This window comes from Syzygium oleosum, unplaced genomic scaffold (genome assembly GCF_021117445.2).
Source record: "Syzygium oleosum isolate NSW1041296 unplaced genomic scaffold, Sole_v2.1 Sole_v2.44, whole genome shotgun sequence".
Taxonomy (NCBI): domain Eukaryota; kingdom Viridiplantae; phylum Streptophyta; class Magnoliopsida; order Myrtales; family Myrtaceae; genus Syzygium; species Syzygium oleosum.
Genome location: NW_026607528.1, coordinates 1,890,548 through 1,903,041, shown reverse-complemented (window position 1 = coordinate 1,903,041; position 12,494 = coordinate 1,890,548). Strand labels below are relative to the sequence as shown.

At 41.6% G+C, this 12,494-nt stretch overlaps 1 protein-coding gene across 4 annotated transcripts in view; it reads right to left on the bottom strand.

Moving 5' to 3' along the window:
• LOC115684190 (protein ANTI-SILENCING 1) overlaps positions 1-9,622 on the bottom strand; it is a 58,803-nt gene extending 49,181 nt beyond the window's left edge. For all 4 annotated transcript variants that reach the window (XR_008815237.1, XR_008815238.1, XR_008815239.1 and 1 more), the window contains exon 1: positions 9,612-9,622. The gene's annotated coding sequence lies outside the window, so the exon portion shown is untranslated. The remainder of the gene's footprint in view (positions 1-9,611) is intronic.
• Positions 9,623-12,494: the final 2,872 nt, after the last annotated feature.

Genomic DNA, 12,494 nt, shown 5'->3' with positions numbered 1-12,494 from the left:
GGCCGTAACGAACTGGCGTGTCCTGCGATGGAAACCGCCGACATGATGTCATGCTGACGTCAACTGGTCGGACCAGCGGTTTAGACCGGTTTGACCGACTGAACATGCGCACACGCGTCGCGCCTTCTGGTGGCGCGTGAGGGTGCGTCCAACGTCCATTTGGGACGTTCTTGGTACCAATGCGTTTGTATCGAGATTATCTACACCGTGGTACATTTATTTTACATGTTTGAGGCTTTTTGTGGATGTGAAAATACGTATGGAACCCTATGTATGCGTATGTTTAGGGTATTTATGCATATTTTCTTATATTTCTCTATGGTTTCAGAAATGCATGTGGTAGTTCAAATGTATATCACCACATAAGGAATGTGTAGAGTGTAATTCATTGTTTATCAATGAATGGAACAATAGATTTAGCATGACATGTAATTTTAGAGACAAATGCCCCTGTCTTCAAGTCTAAAATTACATGTATATAGTGAATGTAAGACATAAAGTTCATATCCCTGGTATAAGAGAGTTTCGAGGATTTAGTTGGGTAGTGACCGCCAAAGTGTCACACTTGATTGGATTTGAAAAATATCGGTCTCATATTGTGGTGGAATGTCTCATGTTCTAATGTAAGGTCATACTTCCAAAGGAGGTGATTTTGTATTGGTTCATGGAGGGATGTGCTAGAGGAGTGACTACTCTTAGTGGTTCATACACCAAAAGGTGGTGATTTCACGAAAGATTGAAATATGTTCTCTTGACCGCTGTCATGTGAAGAGTATACAACTGCATGTAATATTTTCTGCCCAAAGGTGATTATGTGATGATGTATGTAACTTTCTGGATAATTACTCACATGATGCTGATTATATTGTTTGTTTATTTTCCAGTCACCTTTTTTGTAAATGGCAATTATATTTCCATTGAGCTCCTCACTGGATTGAATTTTAAGAAATGAAAAGAGGATTTTCTATTTGGAATAGAGTTAGCGGATGTTCATATTGCTCTTACTAGGACAAGCTGGCAAATATCACTGCCACCAGTACTGAAGCTGAGAAAGCGCACTATGCTACCTGGGAAAAGAGCAATTGGATTTGCTTAATGATAATGAAGCTATCATTCAAGAATACTTGAAAAGTAGTTTGCACTATATGTTAACACCTAAATTTCGACCAATCATTTAGTGATTAATTACATAGAAAATTGTGGATTAAATTTTAACCTCTAAACAAAAATATTAAAATTGCATAGCATATAACTTAGGTTCATATAGGTTAATTGCATTCCGCATGGGACCGGTGGCGGCAAGTAAGATGAAAATTCATCGCGTAAACCAAGCTCGGGCGCTAATCGAAATTCGGCTTATTCAGAGGATGGGGTAATGGGTCTTCATTGTCTTAATTTGAGCTTAAATCAGCCAATTGAGCTTAATTAGAGAAAAGCCCAAATTAATTCAACCCATTCGGAATTAAAATAAAATTAGATGATAAAGCCTAAACCAAAACCTACTAGGATTAGAAAGCCTAGCCAATTAACCTAGGTATGCAATATAAATATGTCGTTATGCCTCATAATCTGGGGAAGCTCTCACAATTTCCAAAACACGATTCCTGAGAGCACGAGAGACATACGTGAGTGAGAGAGGACCACGGGTGGGCTCAACCGCGTTTGCACCCTCCCCCCGCCGTGTTGCCTCGCACTCGCGCTACCACACCGCGCCCGCCTCGCATCCGTATCTCGCCGCTACTATCCATCACTCGCTGCTACTGCCATCGCTCCCTGCTGTTGCCCGCCGCCGCTGGTCCCGCCTACCTCACCGCTGGTCCCGCCTACCTCGCCGCCTAGCCATCGCGCCTGAGCTGCCCAGCCACCGTCGCTCTTGCTCCTTTGCCACGCCTGGCCCGTCACTGCTCCCGCTGCCTCCGCTAGCTTGGGCCACGCTCGATGATTGCCTGCTGTTGCCGTTGCTGCTCCCACGACCGACGCCACCACCATCTTGAAGCCCAACGCCGTCGTTGCTGCTCCTGTGCTTGACCGTCGCTGCTCCCGCGCCATCCAGCTGCCATGCTTGAGATGCCCGGTTTCCTCGCGTCGCCTGACCTGCTGCTGCGCCCGGCCTAGCCACCGCCTGACGTCGTGCTACTGTCATACCGACCCGACCTCGGAGAGCTGCTACCTCCTCTACCTTCTAGCCTCTGTCGAGACCCTGCGGGGTTTGCTGCTCCGGCGAGTCCTTCGCCGACCCCCGCCGTCGCCGTCGTGCTCACGGCCAAGCCTGTGGCCGTGAGCTACGGCTCTTGCCGTCGTCCTCATTGCCGTTCAGCGCCATCCCGGAGGATCCCGTTGGTCCGATACTTAGCTAAGTAGGAGCTTACCACCCGGCACCGTCCCCAATTCGTCCCGATGTTTCTTGTTGCTCGCGTGGCTGTGGCGTCCCTACATCGGCGTGGCCCGTGTCTTTGTTTTGCAGATTGACTAAGCGTCATCGCATCGTCACCGCCGCGTTTGCCGTCAAACGCTCGTCACCGGTCACCCATCGATGACCACAATCCCGATCCGCCGGCGATTGCAATTTGGAAAGAAATCCGTAAATCAGGTAAAAATCTCTATCTTGTATATTTTCAAAATATTTAGATTCCTAGTTTGAATATTTTGAATATTCCACGAGTATTGCGTGATTAGCTAGATGCCTTAAGATAATATGTGCTATATTTGCAATATTTGAAAATACTAGAAATTAGGAATTATTCCTAATTTGGCAATGTATCTGGATAACTATTTGACCTTAACTCTAAGGTATGATATACGGCGATACGGAAATCGTTATCTTATCCATAACCACTTGGATGCGATGATAGATTTTATCTACTTTCCAAATTCAAATAATCGGCTCCTTGTCAATATCTATAACCCTATAGATATGATGTTAGTTCGATTCCCTTTCCTAATTCGAATATGATAAGAAAGATCTTGCGGATCGCATGGGTAGTTGATCTTTGTTTGTTATCTTGTGTGCAATTTACTTTCCTTTTAAAAAGAAAATCCAAAAAATATGTTTGATAGGATTTAAATTAGAAGTTTTGCATGTTTAAGGAATCCTAAAGGTATCTAGAAGATAGGATAATTATTTAGTTTAAATTGGGACTTAAGATAATTTATTTCCTAGTTTAAATTAGGTGTTATTCTAATCCTAATATATTATTTAGGGTATTTTAAGATTTCGAATTTCCATGAAAATCCCAAACAGTGAGTTACTTTAGCATAGATTAGGATAGATTGAATGTTAATTTGAGTAATTTTTAATTTCGAATTTTAATTAAAAAATATCACAAAAAGAAGTTGTTCTAGAATAAATAAAGTTGCTTTTTTTAGAATAGATTGCATGTTAATTTAGGCATTTTTTTAAATTCTGAATTTCATTGGAAAAAATACAAAAAATATTATTTGCCCGTCATTAGAGTTAGGTCATTTAATTGCATGTCATATAGTTTGCATGTTAGGTTTAATTAATCGCATGTCATACTTTGTACATCATGGCACGTAGGTTAGTTTTCATCTTAATAAAGAGAAAACCCTAATGAACACATTGAGTGGATTGCTATGTTAATTAGAAATCATATTAGGACCATTTGTGTGATTTTCTTTCTAACAATGCAGATGTTTTTGTTGCTTTAAGGTACGTTATTCTCCTAATCTAGCAATTTATTTACTGTTTTCCTTATTGGGTTTTAAATTAGTGGATTGCGCACCCGCATGGTCACCCCACATGTTAGTATTTAGATAATAAAATGGATCCAGACTGCCTGCTTAAACATTTTTTTTAAAAGAAAAGGTACCGAAAGGGCGTTAAACTAGATCTAGCGTAATCAAGTCTCCGAGCTTAGAATCTCTGATTTGTAGAAATAAAACATATCTCCCTATGTTTTATTTAGGTTTCTAATTGACCTACCGTAAATAGATTAGTGGCGACTCCAAGTATGAAATCATTTGCACGTTAAGAACTTAAACCCTAAGTCGCGAATTGGTAGGGCTTGGGAGGGCCCGAGTTAGGCTTAATCTTAATAATCCATTAGCCGAGGTTAGGTCGCGACACTGTACTGCTAAGGAAATGATGGCAGCCTTAGAGGCTAAAAATCGCATTTCATCTAATGCTGAGGTTGGTACACTTCTCGAAAGGCTCTTCAATATGAAGTACGATAGTACTGCTGGGGTTAGAGATTATGTCCTTAGGATGATAGACCTAAAGACGAAACTTCAAGATTTTAATGTTTCGGTTCCTGATGATTGTATTGTGCATCAAGCCCTGAACACCCTTTTACCTGATTTTGGGATTATAAAGACAACTACAATTCCCAAGATGAGACTTGTTCGATTAACGACCTGATAGTTAGGGTGGTGGTAGAGGAAGAAAAACTTAAGAAGGAAAGAGGGCATATTCCCTTGTATGTTTCTGGTTCCCACAAGAGGAAGGATAAGAAGTTCAAAAATCGTACTCATAAAGGTACTCATGAAACTATCGGTCAATCTGACGATATGGGTTTAAAGAAAATATCCTTCAAGAAGAAGGATGGTGATCGCTGCTTTTTTTGTAAGAAGAAAGGTCATATAGAGAAGGACTGTAGAAAGTTCAAGGCTTGGTTCTCCAAGCATGAGCCTGCAAGTAATGATTCTTTGGCACTTGTTTGTGAATCTAACCTATCATAAACGCCATCCAGTTCTTGGTGGCTAGATAGTGGTGCAACTAATCATGTTGCGTTTACCATACATGGATTTATAAACCGGAGGAAGCTAAATCATGATGAATCAAGACTCACTGTGGGAAACAACGAGAAAGTCGACATCGTGTTTGTGGGAGATGTTATCTTAATTCTAGGCTCTGGTTTTATATTAATGTTAAAGATACTTTTTATGTATCTTCTTTTAGACGGAACTTAGTTTTTGTATCGTGTTTGGACATATATGACTACTCTTTTGAAATTAAGAACAATGTTGTTTTTTTGTTTCCTGATTCAAATAAGGTTGGGTACTGTAATATGTCCAATGGATTGTACAAATTGTATTTGTCTCTCAATGACATATACGTCGCTTATACGGTTGAAAATGTTGTTTCCAAGAGACCTCTACCTAATGAACAGTTTTATGCATTGTGGCATAAACAGCTTGGCTACATCTCTAAGGAAAGAGTAGAAAGACTGATAAAGACTAATATCCTGCCTACTCTTAAAAATGATCTAGAGATATGCGTAGACTATTGTAGGGGTAAAATGACCAAGATAAGGAAGAAAATTGCAGTTCGAAGTTCTGACTTGTTAGAGGTCATTCACAATGATATTAGTGGACCCTATATGACAACTTTGTGTAGAAATTTTTATTTCATCACATTTATTGATGACTATTCTTGATATGGCTATCTATATTTGATTAAGAAAAAGTCTGAATTTCTTGACAAGTTCAAGATTTTTCAGACTGAAGTCGAGAAATAGTTGAGAAAGGTTATAAAGGTTGTTAAGTCTGACCGAGGTGAAGAGTATTATGGCAAGATGGCGATGATGGATAGCTTAAAGGGCCATTTGCCAAATACTTGGAGGATTCTGGGATAATGGCTCAGTTTACTATGCCTGAAAGTCCTGAGCAGAATGGTGTGGTCGAAAGGCGCAATCGCACCCTTATGGAAATAGTGAGAAGTATGATTAGTAAGACAAATTTACCTGGTTTTCTGTGGGGTGAAGCTTTAAAAATAGCTTTGTAAATTCTAAATCGTGTACCTACTAAAGCTGTTCCATTGACTCCTTTTGAGTTATGGACTGGACGTAAGCCTAGCTTAAACCATCTTAGGGTTTGTGGAGTCTCACACACCACAGACTGAACCTGTTGAGGCTCATAATCCTGTTGTCGAGACAGCTCCCGATGAAGTTCCTCAAGCCTCTCAGGTGCAGGATGAGGTTGTTGTTGCCCCAGTTAAGAGATCCATTATGGAGAGACAATTAGCTACACCACCGGACTATTTAGTTTATATAGGAGAGCAAGACTACAATATCGATTTTGTGGCTGATCCAGTGATTTATGCAGAAGTTGTTTCTTGTCCTCAATCGGAATTGTGGTTATATGCAATGAGAGATGAAATGCAGTCTATGAAACATAATGATGTTTGGGAACTTGCTGAATTACTTAAAGGTCACAGACCCATTGGCTGCAAATGGGTGTATAAGACTAAAAGGGACTCCAAAGGAAAGATTGAGAAGTTTAAAATCAGACCGGTAGCCAAGGGTTTCACTCAAAGAGAAGGAGTACATTATGAAGCAACTTTTTCTCCAGTCTCTTCTAAAGATTCTTTCAGAGTGATCATGATATTAGTCGCTCATTTCGATATGGAGTTACATCAAATGGATGTTACAACTGCATTTCTCAATGGAGACCTTAATGAAGAAGTTTATATGGTGCAACTCGAAGGCTTTACGGCAGATAATTCAGGTACGCTTGTATGTAGACTGAAAAAGTCTATTTATGGTCTCAAGCAAGCTTCTAGACAATAGTACTTGAAGTTTCATAGTGTTGTCACTTCATTCGGTTTTATTGAGAACAAAGTAGATCAGTGTAATACTGCAAGGTCAGTGGGAGGAAATTCATTTTCCTTGTACTCTATGTGGATGATATCCTGCTTGCGAGCAATGACCTTGGTTTACTGCATGAGACAAAGCGGGTTTAGTCAAAGAATTTTGATATGAAGAACCTCGATGGGGCATCTTTTGTCCTTGGCATTGAGATCCATAGGGATCGTTCTCGCCGTACATTGGGTCTATCTCAGAGAGCATATATTGATCATACTTTAGAAAGATTCAACATGCAACAATGCAAGGCAAGAATAGCTCATGTTGTTAAGGGTGATAAGTTGAGTCTATCGCAGTGTCCTCGTTCAGATTTTGAGAAAGCCCAAATGAAGAATGTACCTTATGCTAATGCACTTGGGAGTACTATGTATGTTCAAGTTTACACTATACTAGATATTGCTTTTGCAATAGGACGTCTAGGCAGATATCATCGAATCCAAGACAAGATCACTGGATTGCTGTCAAGAAGGTTTTGAGGTATTTAAAGAGGACAAAAGATTATATGCTGATTTACAGACATGTTCAAGACCTGCAACTAGTGGGGTATTCGAATGCAGACTTTGCTGGTTGTCAGGATGACAAGAAGTCGACAACATGGTACATCTTTATCTTAGCAGGAGGTGCAATATCATGCAAAAGCGAGAAACACAAATCCATTTCATCATCTACCATGCAAGCGGAATTTGTAGTATGCTTTTCGGCCGCTATTCGGGCTATTTGGCTTCGGAACCTTATTAGAGAATTGATCGTATTTGATTTTGTGGATAGGCCCATACAATTGTATTGTGACAACAAAGCTACAGTATTGTTTGTCAACAATAATAGAGGTCTCAAGGGGTCTAAACATATGGAGGTCAAGTTCCTGACCATAAAAGAAACAGTTCAAAATGATGACATTGCAGTAGAGCATATTTCGACAGATGACATGATTGCAGATCCACTAACTAAAGACCTTCGCCCTTGTGTATTTGAACGACATGTCATTAACATGGGCTTAGGAGTATTATGGGATACTGTTAATTAGTGGGAGCTGTTTAGTTTTGTGATGTTCTTATCAAGTTTGTATCTGATTTTGTTACATTTTGTAATATTTGGATATGTATCAACTCTTTTACATTCAATGTTGTATTTGTGAATGTAACTTTATCAAATTGAGTACATATATTTGATAAAAATCTCGAGGCATTGTGTAAACCTTGAGTATAGGGTAGGGGCATTCTTGGTATTAGCCGTAACGATATGTCTTGTTACACATAAGGTACAGTTAACTATAAGAGTAAGACATATGCAGGTTCGTCGGAATCATGAAGGATATTCTCTGGCGACACACTAGGTTTTGTGATACTTAAGGAGAGAGAATTTGGACTAACAAAATGGACAACACATGAAGTATCACTCGTTATGAGGTATTGTCCATTTGCCACACTACCATATTGAATCTATATCAGCAAAGTTGAAAGCACTCGTGACCATGGAAGGCTCTGCTTGAGTACATGCAGTTACTGTCATGATTCGATGTTGGAGACTTTATGGAATCGGATTGACTATTAAGAATAATCTCTAGACCAACATAAGGGTGCGAACACAGTTCTGTTTTAATTAATATCGCCCAAATGGGAGAATGTAAAAATTTCCTAATGTGAGCTTCATTAATTAAGATTAACTGTATTAGTTTGGTCTAATAAATGTAAGATATATGGGTTCTTAATAAGTCTAATATGGGGCTGGCTAGTGTGGGCCGAGTACGGCTCGGCCCTGTCGCGACCTCCTCGAACCGGCCTCGTCGCCTAAGGAGTTTGGCTAATGGATTACTATGTTAAACTTAGCTCGAGCTTTCCTAAGCCTATACCAACTCGCGACTTAAGATTTAAGTTATTAACAAGCAAATCAATTTCATCTAGGAGTCGCCATTAATCAGTTCTTGGTGGGTCGATTAGACACCCAAGTAAAGCATGGGAGAAATGATTCACTTCTACGAACCATAGATTCAATGGGTACGGGGACTTGATTATACTAATTGACCAACTAGTGCCCTTTCGGTACCTAATCTTGTTCAATCACCGCCTAACTTGTTCACACTAATCGGGAATCTCAAAATTCCACCTCTAACCAGGCTAAGGGAAGCAACAATCAATACATAAACATAACATGCATAATCAACCACATGCGATGTTAAATTAAACGTGCATTTCAAAGTGTGTGAATCAAGTAACATGCAATTAAACATTACACTAATCACACAAAAGGGTAAGAAAAACCAATTCCAAAGCCCAAATAATTTTTTTTGTTTTTCCAGATTTTTTGGAATTTTTCTGATTTTTTTTAATTTTTTTTAAATTTTTGATGTTTTTTTAATGTTTTTCAGACTTTTTAATATTTTTTTGGACTTTTAAATATTTTCGAATTTTTTTTAAAATTTTTTTACTTTTAAAATATATTTTAAAATTTTTATTAATAAAATAAATGATTCCAGACCGGGTCCCCTTACCCGATCCGCCCGATACCTAACCCGACTCTCTCTGACCCGCCCGGGATCTTTTTTCCTATTTATTTTCTAATTTTTTTCTTTTCATATTTTCTCTCTTTCCTTTTTTTTGTTTCTTTTTCTTTTTCTTTTTCTCTTTTGTCTTTTCTGGTCTTCCTTCCCCCCTTCGTGCCTTCTACCCAGAATATCCTCTTCTTCGTACTGTTCTTCACAGAGGCCTCCCCCACGCATCCAGTCGAGACCACGCCGTGACCACCTCTTCACCTCCGACTGTCGGCACGCGTCGCCAACGCCGATGGCTGCCATTGGACCCACACTCTCGCTGCTGGCTGCCGCCTCCACCAAACCATAAACTAGCCTCGACTATGAAAAATTACGCGAGCGACCGAACGTTGGTGTCGACTTACCCATTTTTCTCCGAATCTCAAACAGATCTAAAGCTCTAAATCTACACATACATAAACACACAAAACAAAGATGGGAAACTAACTACAACGGCCTCTAACCGCGGGCATCGATCCGACGACGAAGAGCTTTCTGGCGGTACGGAATGCACACATGGCCGACTCGTACGATGTGCGAATCACCACAAAACCACATGAAAGACAGAGAAAACTTGAAGTCAGTGACAATATTGGAGCAAACCATGCATATACCGAAGTTTTAGAGTGGCGGTTTTGCAAAAACAGATTCGGAGTTTCATTTCGATATTTTGCCGAACAGGTGGTAGGCGGGGTCGGGGAATGAAGCTACAGGGCTGATTTTAACGAGATTCATGGCCTTCTTGACATACGACGCTTAAAACAACTCGTTTGAGTGCGAAGCAAGTGTAAGCCTCCATTGACGGGGCCGGACGACTACCGAATAAGTTCAGTGTGCCCGGCACCCGAGAGGCAGGGGAAGGGAGGCAGCAAGATTAGATCGGGGCCTACCTGGTTCGGGGCTGATCGTGATGAAGCGCGGCGGCTTGAGGCCCGATAGGAGCCGACGGCAACTGAGACGGACGACCGGTCAAAGAGGAAAAATCTCTCTTTTATGGTTCTCTCGGTCGGGCGTTTTTTCCCCCTCTGCCGTTCAGGTCCTCGTCTTCGGGAATGTCGGGATCTAGGAGTGAGAAGCCGCGAGAAGGGTGCTGCCGGCTAGAGAACGTCGAACGGCGACGGTGGTCGACGGTGGTGGTGGTTGTTCGGGCGAGATGAAGGATGAGGGGTTTGCAAGGTTCTTCCTTTTCGGAGACCCCCTCCTCCCCTTCTCTGTATCTCTCTCGAGCTCCCTCTCTCTCGGTTTCGGCTCCCTTTTAGACTCCTGCCGGTCCTCTCTCTTCGGCGTCCCTCCAAAATGCCCTCGGGTCAATCAACTAAGCCAGCTCCTTTTCTTTCTATTTTCAGCTCGAAGCTGCCATTGATCAGTTTGTCCCACGCTGCTCTACTCTGCTTCTTTGTCTCGGTCAGAGCGCACGCGGAGAGGAAGAGAGGAAGAGAGGGAAAATGAGCTATGGGCTGAGAAAGTCATGGACTGGGCCAAGATTAAACAAAATAAGAGAAATAGGCCAGGGAAAGAAAGGAAGGGAATGGGCTCAGGCAGGACGGGCCGGGTCAAACTGGCTCGAATCTTCTTCTACTTCTTTATTTTTTTTAAACTATATTTTTAATTAGTACATTTTTTATAATTAGAAACAAAAAAGTTCCAATAGACCCTATTAATGCAGATGCACCTAATGCCTATATGCCAAGCAATTTAATGAAACTATTTTTATTTAGGGGTTAAAAATTAATCCCTAATTTTCTATGAAGTTAAATCCTAAATGACTAGGCAAAATTTAGGTGTCAACAGGCCTATGATGAGAGGGCCCGTGGTCGAAAACTCTATAAATAACGCTCAAGTCCTTCCCCTTACCTAATGATGTACAATTTGACTTATATACGAATCTAGAGAGGAATTTTTTCTCGTGAGTGGCAATCTCATTAGGCCAATGTTCCGGCGAAGGGTATGAGGGAAAAGCACTTGAGTTCGCGTTCGGAAACCGTCACCAATTCGGCGTCGAGTTCAATAGATTTCAAATCATGTGTGCGAATCGATAACTTCTCCGTTTACGCTTTTCGATTTCTGTTTATGGTGTTCCTAAGTGTGCTATTTTCGTGGCCAACATGAAGTTCTTGCTTTCTAGTCATGACTAACAAGCAGCAACTTAACGCTTACTCTTTTCAGAATCTTGACGATGAATTCACAGGGCCATCATCTCCTAAGCCAAGCGTGACACCTCGTTCGCTTTTTGTGGGGGGTCTGCTTAGGCTTTTTCCCCTCTGTGGTTCGTTCCCCACCAAACAAAAGCTTATGCCATGCGTTTGTCCCCATGCACATGAATGGAAAGATCGGAAAGAGCGCTTTTTGGGGGTTCAGTTTTTCGAGAAAATATTGGGTACCTCAAGTGGTACCAGGTCAGCAAAAAACAAGTCCATTCTTTGTGTGCCACGTGCCCTCGCGGGCCCACCTGCCAGAAAAAACTCTCTCTTCCGCTCTTTCTCCTCGCCTCTCTCTTCTGCACTTGCTTTTCTTCTCTCTTTTTTGCTGCCACCATGGCCATGGAGCTTGAGCTTGAGCCCAACATCTCGGCATCCATTGCCACATAGCTCGAGCTCGTGGTTGTGAGCATGTTCGAGCTTCAAGCTTGCGGCCATGGCTGGTCATGATTGCTCGAGTTTGGAATCCCGTCGATAGCCGCTAGATCTAGAGACTTATGGCCAAGGATACTCAATCCGGAGTCTCGCCGTCGCCATAGCTGCAGAGCTCAGGTTCGAGAGTAGAGCGCGAGCTCGAGCACAACCATTTGACCATGGCTGCCGTCTATTGAGCTGGCGGCCCGAGTTGCGAAGACTCGAGGCCATGGATGCTCAAGCTCAAGCTCAGAAGCCGTGTAGATGGAGCTTCGAGCTTGCGGCTATGGCAGTTAGACCTAGAGTCTCGTGGTCACGGACACTTGATTTGAAAACTTGCAACGGCCATGGACGCGGAGGTCGAACTTGAGTTAACGGCCATAGCCGAGAAGAGAGGAGAGACAGAGGAGAGAGGAGAGAAGAGAGGAGAGAGAGCAAGTGCAGAAGAGAGAGGGGTTTTTCTTGCAGGTGGGCCCGCGAGGAACACGTGACGCACGAAAAATGAACTTACTTATTTTTTACTGGCCTGGTACCACTTTGGGTACCCAATATTTTCGGCCAAATTCCCCAAAAAATCCCAAACTTTAGCCTTAGTCCCAATTATATCCCAAATTTTTTTTTGTCTCATAAAAACCCCAAACTTTTACTTTTGTCCCAAATCTACCCCGTTTACTATTCATTTAATTTTTTAATATTATTTTTTCGAATTTTTTTCTTTTTTCTTTTCTTTTCTTTTCTTTTTTTCACCCTCAA